The sequence below is a fragment of the Pristiophorus japonicus genome, chromosome 24 (genome assembly GCF_044704955.1).
Source record: "Pristiophorus japonicus isolate sPriJap1 chromosome 24, sPriJap1.hap1, whole genome shotgun sequence".
Classification (NCBI taxonomy): Eukaryota; Metazoa; Chordata; class Chondrichthyes; family Pristiophoridae; genus Pristiophorus; species Pristiophorus japonicus.
The window spans coordinates 16,495,261-16,504,188 of NC_092000.1; the positions used below are offsets into that span (position 1 = coordinate 16,495,261).

General features: G+C 47.7%; 1 pseudogene; it reads right to left on the reverse strand.

Annotated features, from left to right (window-relative positions):
• Positions 1–642: 642 nt before the first annotated feature.
• LOC139238022 (5S ribosomal RNA) lies at positions 643–761 on the reverse strand (annotated as a pseudogene).
• Between the last annotated feature and the right edge of the window lie 8,167 nt (positions 762–8,928).

Consider the following 8,928-nt stretch of genomic DNA (forward strand, 5'->3'; position numbering starts at 1 on the left):
AAAAGGAGAGGGGGACACTAAAAGCACCGGCAATTAAAACAAATTAAACTTTAAAACGTAAAATCAAATTAAAATTTGGTTGCCGGGCGTGATGATGCACTCCAGTCCCTCCGGTGCCCACCTCTCGCGGAAGGCCGCGAGCGTACCGGTGGACACCGCGTGCTCCATCTCCAAGGACACCCTGGACCGGATGTAAGAGCGGAAGAGAGGCAGGCAGTCAGGTTGAACGACCCCCTCGACCGCCCGCTGCCTGGACCGGCTGATGGCACCCTTGGCCGTGCCCAGGAGCAGTCCTACGAGGAGGCCCTCGGACCTACCCGCTCCCCTCCGCACAGGGTGCCCAAAGATCAGGAGAGTGGGACTGAAGTGCAGCCAGAATTTCAGGAGCAGCCCCTTCAAATAATGGAACAGGGGCTGCAACCTTGTGCACTCAATAAAAACATGGAACACGGACTCCTCCAGACCGCAGAAATTGCAGGCGGCCTGGGAGTCCGTGAACCGGCTTAAAAATTTGTTGCACGGCACTGCTCCGTGCACCACCCTCCAGGCCAAGTCCCCGATGAATAGTGGGAGGACCCCTGCGTAGAGTGCCCTCCATCGGGGACCCCCGCCTCCTCCGGACGGCAAGATGGTACGCCATGCAGCCTACTGCACCTGGTATTCCCAGGCAGTCTCCCATCCAAGTACTAACCAGGCCTGACTCTGCTTGGTTTCCGAGATCAGACGAGATCGGGCGTTTTCAGACTAGTGTGGCCGTAGGCTCCTTGTGCATGAAACTCTTTTTGGAGTTCACCTGCAAAACATAAAACATTAAACGGTGTCACCCGACCTGGGTGACACTCCAGACATTTACAAGGCCCTTTTTTTCCCCCCCCTTTTTTTTTTGTGTTTTTCTTCTTTTTTTTTTGGGCACTAAAATCACAATTTTTCCCCAGTGCCCCCTATAAAAGGGAAGGGGACACTAAAAGCACCGGCAATTAAAACAAATTAACTTTAAAACGTAAAATCAAATTAAAATTTGGTTGCCGGGCGTGATGATGCACTCCAGTCCCTCCGGTGCCCACCTCTCGCGGAAGGCCGCGAGCGTACCGGTGGACACCGCGTGCTCCATCTCCAAGGACACCCTGGACCGGATGTAAGAGCGGAAGAGAGGCAGGCAGTCAGGTTGAACGACCCCCTCGACCGCCCGCTGCCTGGACCGGCTGATGGCACCCTTGGCCGTGCCCAGGAGCAGTCCTACGAGGAGGCCTTCGGACCTACCCGCTCCCCTCCGCACAGGGTGCCCAAAGATCAGGAGAGTGGGACTGAAGTGCAGCCAGAATTTCAGGAGCAGCCCCTTCAAATAGTGGAACAGGGGCTGCAATCTTGTGCATTCAATAAAAACATGGAACACGGACTCCTCCAGACCGCAGAAATTGCAGGCGGCCTGGGAGTCCGTGAACCGGCTTAAAAATTTGTTGCACGGCACTGCTCCGTGCACCACCCTCCAGGCCAAGTCCCCGATGAATAGTGGGAGGACCCCTGCGTAGAGTGCCCTCCTTGTGCATGAATCCCAAAAAAAGTTAGTTTGCAGGTGCAGCAGGTAATCAGGAAGGCGAATGGAATGTTGGCCTTCATCGTGAGGGATGGAGTACAAAAGCAGGGAGGTCCTGCTGCAACTGTATAGGGTATTGGTAAGGCCGCACCTGGAGTACTGCGTGCAGTTTTGGTCACCTTACTTAAGGAAGGATATACTAGCTTTGGGGGGGGGGTACAGAGACGATTCACTAGGCTGATTCCGGAGATGAGAGGGGTTACCTTATGATGATAGCTGGAGTAGACTGGGTCTTTACTCGTTGGAGTTCAGAAGGATGAATGTGGGAAAATGTATAGAGACAGTGAATTGAACAAAGGATACATGGAAGAATAGCCTTAAGAATGTCAGACTGCAAATGTTACAACATTGGCACAAATAACAGACTGGCTCAAGGTCTTGCTAAGTCACATCAGTAAACTTGAAACAATAACAAGGGTGAGAAAGGCTCTTTGTGTAAAAACAGTTGAACAATTGCTGCTACACATAACTACGTGACCATACCTAATTGGGCCAGGAAGGCCAGATGTCGGCTCATGAGTGGACAAAGGGAAGGAGGGATCATAAGAGGATAGGGTAAACTGAATGTCACTCAAATTGTATCATGTACTGAAAATGTATAACCGTTGCACCCCTACATTGTAACGGGACTTGTCCATGGGGAGTGAGTGCACTCTAAAGGGAGAGCATTCCTTCGTTCTGATAAGTCCCGGCCGGTGAAACAATTAATAAAGTATGCTTTGTTATAAGCGGCTACGGTGTTCGACTCAGTGAATTCGCTGAACCAGATTGAGGGAAAAGAATCCTTATCAACAAGGGGTGATCTGAAAGAAACATTTAAAATAATGAAAGGGATAGACAAGATAGAGGCAGAGAGGTTGTTTCCACTGGTCGGGGAAACTAGAACTAGGGGGCACAGCCTCAAAATACGGAGGAGCCAATTTAAAACCGAGTTGAGAAGGAATTTCTTCTCCCAGAGGGTTGTGAATCTGTGGAATTCTCTGGCCAATGAAGCAGTTGAGGCTAGCTCATTGAATGTATTCAAATCACAGATAGATAGATTTGAATTAAAGGTTACGGGGAGCGGGTGGGTAAGTGGAGCTGAGTCCGCGGCCAGATCAGCCATGATCTTGTTGAATGGCGGAACAGACTAGAGGGGCTAGATGGCCTACTCCTGTTCCTAATTCTTATGTTCTTATGGATAACTCCCCCTGCTCTTCTTCGAAATAGTGCTGTTATGTTCACCTGAGGGGGCAGGCGGGGCCTCAGTTTAACGCTGCATCTGAAAGATGGCACCTCTGACAGTGCAGCGCTATTCAGCACTGCACTGTAGTGTCAGCCTCGATTTATGTGCTCAAGTCCAGGATTGGAACTCAAATCCACAACGTTGTGACTCAAGAGGCGAGTGTGCAACCCACTAAACCATAGCTGATGCTAAAAGGAACATTTGAGAGATGCCGCGACAATGTAAGACTGTACCTTATGAAAAGGATTGAAAATGCCATCGGGCACATCAAGCCCAGCCCATCCAGTCAACAGTACGCCATTCATCCATACTTAAACCATACTAGTTCCTGGGAGAGCCAAAACAACAGAGGAGAAAAAAATTTCATCCAATTCAGAAAAACGCTTGGAAAAGTTCTGACTTTCGAAGTTCCAGGAGATGGCAAATGCTGACAACTCATCATAATACCCGCTTGATTCAATCATTTCTCTCTCATGAAATGTTCTATATACCCTCAATCCTGTTCCCCAACTAGATATTTTTAAGTGTTAAATAAAAAGGTCAATTATTTTATTTAATGCACAGATCCACTCATCTGTGGGGGTGGAAAATTCTATCTAATCAAATCTTGCATAAGACTTTTTCATGAATATCCCTTATTCTGTGCACAAAATCCAATTTTTGTATTATTCGTTCCTGGGATGTGGGCATTGCTGCCAATTGCCCTTTAGAAGGTGTTGGTGAGCCGTCTTCTTGAACCGCTGCAGTCAGTGTGGTGAAGGTGCTCCCTCAGTGCTGTAAAAGAGGGAGCTCCAAGTATTTGACCCAGCGACGATGAAGGAACAGCCAATATATTTCCAAGTCAGGATGGTATGTGACTTGAAGGGGAACTTGGAGGTGGTGGTGTTCCCATGCGCCTGCTGCCCTTCTAGGTGGTGGAGGTCGCAGGTTTTGGAGGTGCTGCTGAAGAAGCCTTGGCGAGTTGCTGCAGTGCATCTTGTAGATAGTACACACTGTAGCCACAGTGCGCCGGTGGTGGAGGGAGTGAATGTTTAAGGTGATGGATGGGGTGCCAATCAAGCAGGTTGCTTTGTCCTGGATGGAGTTGAGCTTCTTGAGCAAGATGGAGCTGCACACATCCAGGCAAGTGGAGAGTCTTTCATCGCACTCCTGACTTGTGACTTGTAGATGGTGGAAAGGCCTTGGGGAGTCAGGAGGTGAGACACTCGCCGCAGGATACCCAGCCTCTGAACTGCTCTTGTTGCCACAGTATTTATGTGGCTAGTCCAGTTAAGTTTCTGTTCAATGATGACCCCTAGGATGTTGGTGGGGGATGGGCGATGGTAATGCCATTGAATGTCAAGGGGAAGTGGTTAGACTCTCGCTTGTTGGAGATAGTCATTGCCTGGCACTGGTGTAGCACCAAATGTTACTTGCCAGTTAAAGTTATATTCAAAAAGGAGTTAGATGAAGTCCTCACTACTAGGGGGGATCAAGGGGTATGGCGAGAAAGCAGGAATGGAGTACTGAAGTTGCATGTTCAGCCATGAACTCATTAAATGGTGGTGCAGGCTAGAAGGGCCGAATGGCCTACTCCTGCACCTATTTTCTATGTTTCTATGTTTCTAACCTCTATCCATTCATCTCAGCATTCCTCTCAATCTCCTTTTCCACTATAAAAATGGGTTCATTTTACCTTAAAGCTTCATTTCCCTGAATCATCCTCCACACTTTTCTCAATCCTCCCCTATGCTTAAACGTAAAAAGTAGGGTACCAAGGATTACACACATTTCTAAATTTGACTTCAACGATTTATATATTTTTTTTAACTTTTTTGGATTGTTTTAAACATTTGTGCAGTGCCAGCTCTGTTTCTCAGTGGGTAGCAAAGTCACCTCTGAGTCAAGAAGGTTGTGGGTTCATAGTCTCACTCCAGAGACCTGAGCACAAAAATCTAGGCTGACACTCCCAGTGCAGTACTGAGGGAGTGCTGAACTGTCGGAGATGCTGTCTTTCAGATGAGATGTTAAACCGAGGCCCCGTCTGCCCTCTCAGGTGGATGTAAAAGATTACATGGCACTATTTTGAAGAAGAGCAGGGGAGTTATCTCCGGTGTCCTGTGGCCAATATTTATCCCTCAATCAGCATAACATAAAAACAGATTATCTGGTCATTATCATATTGCTGTTTGTGGGAGCTTGCTGTGCACAAATTGGCTACTGCGTTTCCCACATTGCAACAGTGACTACACTCCAAAAGTACTTCATTGGCTAAAAATGCTTTGAGACGTCTGGTGGTCGTGAAAGGCACTATATAAATGTAAGTCTTTCTTTTACTTGTCCAAACGGAATAGCTTATTAGACCATTGAGGTTACATAGTATGGTCTAGAGTCATGTTGGGGCAGCAAGTTCAATTCATTCATTAAAATCATTTTTGTTTTCCCAGAGATAACCTACAAAAATCACTAGATTTATTGAATTCAATATAACAATTTGGCAGAATGGGATTAGCGACACGAGAGTTCTGGGTTGCTAACTGCACCAGTCCCACTGCACTACTTTTCCATTTTATAGCCATCTATACCAGTACACCATGAGATCTCACATCTGTGCTTTGTCTTATGTTGACAGCACTGCTTGAATTGCTAATTCACGTGTGCAGTTTCTTGTAAGTGCCCTTTGTCAATAGCTTACAATGAATGGATTTTCATTCTGGCAAGCCTGAAAGAACTTGAATTTCCTCTCCCCATTTCATGATTCTCACAAAACAAACACACCCTTCATTTCTCCCAATTCTACATACTTCATCTGTGAGGTAAGGTGATACTGGAAATGGGTATGGTGATATTGGAAATGCTATGATTGCATCAGCATCAAAATGGGACGAGTTACCTCAATTTTTTAAGACATCTTTGTAGTATTAAAACAGCAAAATTTACTTGCAATCTAACATAAAAAACCTACAAAACAACAAAAATATACCACAAGGCAACAAAAATTCAGAGAATAAAAATACCCTAAAACAAATATTTAACAACTGGAGTGACCATTTCCATTCTCAATGGTTGAGCGTCCAAAATCTGGAATGTTCCAGTGCGGACCGAATGGTGGCAGGGTCGTCCGGAATCCGTAGAATGTTCCGGAATCCGGACCCTGCCGATCTCGGGGCCCCGCCGCTGCCGGATCTCGAGCCTCACCTCGCCGCCGCTGCCCTTACCTCGGGGGCCTCCTCACCGGCCCGCCCCAACACCTCCGTCGTGGCCCGCCGGCCCGACCAGTTCCTGGATGGCGGGGACCCGCCCGAACACCTTCTCCTCGGGCTCTGGGCCCCGCCCCAACACCTCATCGGCGTCGGGACCGCCGGCCCGAACACTTTCTCCTCGGCGTCGGGGCCCGCCGGCCCGAACACTTTCTCCTCGGCGTCGGGGCCTGCCGGCCCGAACAGCTCCTGGATGGCTCTGGGCCCCGCCCGAACACCTTCTCCTCGGCGGCGGGGCCCCGCCCGACGACCACCCACATCCGAACAGCTCCTCGGAGAGAAAACCCCGCCCCTTTTCCTGACATTCCGAAATCCGGAAATACCCGAACCTGGGCTCGGGTGTTTCCGGATTCGTGACGTTAGAAAGACGGTCCAAAGTTCGGGGGAAAACCCCGCTAAATCCGGATTCAGCCTCGGCCCTCCGAATTTGGGACGCCGCGCCGCACCGCACCGCACCGCCCCGCCCCGCCCCCCGCATTACAACAGTGACTACACTCCAAAAAAATGCTGCATCGGCTGCAACACTCTTTGAGACGTCTGGTGGTCGTTAAAGGCGCTATATGAATGCACGTTTTGCTCTATAGGGTGGGGAAGGGGCGGGGAGAGATCTCCTCAGAGCTTGTGTGAAACGTGCAGTGCAGAGGAGTGTGGAGGAGGAGGAGAGAGAGAGAGAGAGAGAGGGAGGAGGAGGAGGAGGAGGAGAGAGAGAGAGAGAGGGAGGAGGAGGAGGGAGAGAGGGAGGAGGAGAGAGAGAGAGGGAGGAGGGTGCCGGAGCAGAGAGAAGCCCACCTACCTTGCACCTATGGACCTCCCGCGTGGCGCTGTGCTTGGTTCGGACCCTCGTGCTCCCAATTTCAAACCACCCCGAGGTTCTGTTCCAGTAACTCGAGGAGGACCAACAAATAAGGCGTCGTTTAGCGTCTCAACCTGTAAGTGTCTCCTACCCTTTTTAAGGTATATTGAGATTTGGATCAGTTGGGACATGTCAAAAATATCTCACTTGCCTTCAAACATGTTTCCCGTTTTCCACCATCCCTCTGCTATGTCCCAATTCAACCTACTTTGGCTGTAAAGCTGCGGGGAGATGGGAGTTGGCGATCGTTATATCAGCATCAATATGGGATGAGTGAGCTTTGGGTTAGGAACTTTTTATATCCTTGAAATATCAGAACATTTACTGCGGGCTAACACAATTATAGTTCAAACAAGCGTCCAAAATATACTAAAAAAACACATAAATATATAACCAGGCAACAAAAATATAGTACTAAATCCCTGAAACAAAATTGGAGTGGTACTTTCTGTTCAAAATACTCCACTTTATATACGGACTGTGAGCGTTGGAGTAGTCAAGTCTAGAGCTAAGAAAGGCATGGATGAGGGTTTTAACATTAGAGTTGTCTGGAATATCCATGTTAAAGTTGGTACTCGACATATCATAACGAGGCAGAAGGAGCTCACTAGATTTAAAGAAAGTTAAAATAAAATACAGCTTTAAAATCAGCTTATCCTCACAAACAGCCAGCTAAAATGGCATTCAGGAGACATGATCTGTCTCAGAGAAGCCTTTAAAGCAAAAAAATGCCTAAAATTTGCTATTTTAGGACAAAAACAAATCCAAAATGGAGACAAAGATCAAACTGTGTATGCGCCAAAAGATAGGAGATAAATTTTAAACCTAAAACAGCAGTAATAAGAACACTCCAATGAGAGAGGAATGTCAGAATGATCCTAGATAGGAAGGCAGGTGCACTAGCTCCAAAGGATGTGGAAATATTTGCAGTTAGCATGCCATATCTTTAGGACATCGCCCTGCAGATATGGTTGGGGGATAAACCATCTCTATTCCAACCCACAAATGCTGCAGGTAGGCAGTGAAGAAAGAAAATCTTGCATTTATATAGCGCCTTTCACAGCCACCGGACGTATCAAAGCGCTTTACAGTCAATGAAGTACTTTTGGAGTGTAGTCACTGTTGTAATATGGGAAACACGGCAGCCAATTTTGCACACAGCAAGCTCCCACAAACAGCAATGTGATAATGACAATATTTTTTGTTGTTGATTGAGGGATACATATTGGCCAGGACACCAGGGATAGCTCCCCTGCTCTTCTTCGAAATAGTGCCGTGGGATTTTTTACATACACTTGAGGGAGCAGACGGGACCTCAGTTTAACATCTTATCCGAAAAGCAGCACCTCCAACAGTGCAGCACTTCACTGGAGTGTCAGTCTAGATTTTTGTGCTCAGGTCTCTGGAGTGGGACTTCAATCCACAATCTTCTGACTCAGAGGCAAGTGTGCTACCCACTGAGCCACAGCTGACTCTCAGTACAGCAATGATCTGAGCTGTGAGTAATTGGGGACCCCCCCTCCCCCTGTTCAACAGGGTATGGTCACGGCTTAAACTAGAACAAGAAGATCTGTTATTTCGAACAGAATATGATCATTGATGATCAACAAAACTACGTGCACTGAGAGTACCTGAAATAGGTAAAATTACATATCCATCGGGAGGCTTTGAAATAGGCAATGACGTCCTGGTGACATACCGATCAACAAAATACCAATCATCCTCTATATGGAAAGCTTGGAAGTTCAGCGCAGCCATCTCATCACAGACAATGAGAAGCGAGGACTTTTATTTTTATTCATTCTGGCAAGGCTGGCATTTATTGCCCATCCCTAATTGTCCCTTGAGAAACATAGAAAATAGGTGCAGGAGCAGGCCATTCAGTCCCTCGAGCCTGCACCACCATTCAATATGATCATGGCTGATCATGCAACTTCAGTACCCCATCCCTGCTTTCTCTCCACACCTCGCCGATCCCCCCAGCCACAAGGGCCACATCCAACTCCCCCTTGAATAC